Source organism: Wasmannia auropunctata, unplaced genomic scaffold (assembly GCF_000956235.1).
Source record: "Wasmannia auropunctata unplaced genomic scaffold, wasmannia.A_1.0 LD336064.1, whole genome shotgun sequence".
Taxonomy (NCBI): domain Eukaryota; kingdom Metazoa; phylum Arthropoda; class Insecta; order Hymenoptera; family Formicidae; genus Wasmannia; species Wasmannia auropunctata.
In genome coordinates this window covers 1,924,055-1,924,619 of record NW_012026826.1, presented here as the reverse complement: position 1 = coordinate 1,924,619, position 565 = coordinate 1,924,055, and the positions used below count along the sequence as shown (strand labels likewise).

At 33.3% G+C, this 565-nt stretch overlaps 1 protein-coding gene across 1 annotated transcript in view; it reads right to left on the bottom strand.

Annotated features, from left to right (window-relative positions):
* Positions 1–565, bottom strand: part of LOC105450319 (papilin) — a 112,498-nt gene that overhangs the window by 108,001 nt on the left and 3,932 nt on the right. The gene's annotated exons all lie outside the window — the stretch shown is intronic.

Below are 565 nucleotides of genomic sequence, written 5' to 3'. Positions count from 1 at the left end.
CCGTTAGAATTAAAATCTGGTGATGCAGTGTTTCTTTATATGCGTGTATGCTTAAAAAGAGACAAAATATTTACAATTTTAATTACTCGATTCGCTACTCTGCTAAAAGATTATTTTTAGTAAAATTCTTAAAGTAGTAGAATGTATAATGTGCTTTACTCTTCTCTACATCTTTTATGTATTTTATAGTATATTAATATCGTACGATAATCATTATAATTTGCGAGATCATTTTCATATTTTTTACAAAATATATCTCAATATTTGAATTGCAAATTAATAAATATTAAATATTAAAAATAGATATTATAATACTCATCTGACATAACGTGGAAGAGAACCTCGATGAATTATAACCTCACGTACACCCCAACACTAACCAAACTAATCCAACGTGTCACGACGCGAACTGTCATCGCCGCGAAAGTTCAGAGCGCGACTTCGACTTCGACTTCGTGCGAGGCTGCAAGATTAGAAATTCTAGCGCCTCTTGTGTCAGAAATTGTAAAAGTACACTTCCCCCACCCCGCAACTGGTCGACGATAATGACAATGACGTTTCTTAA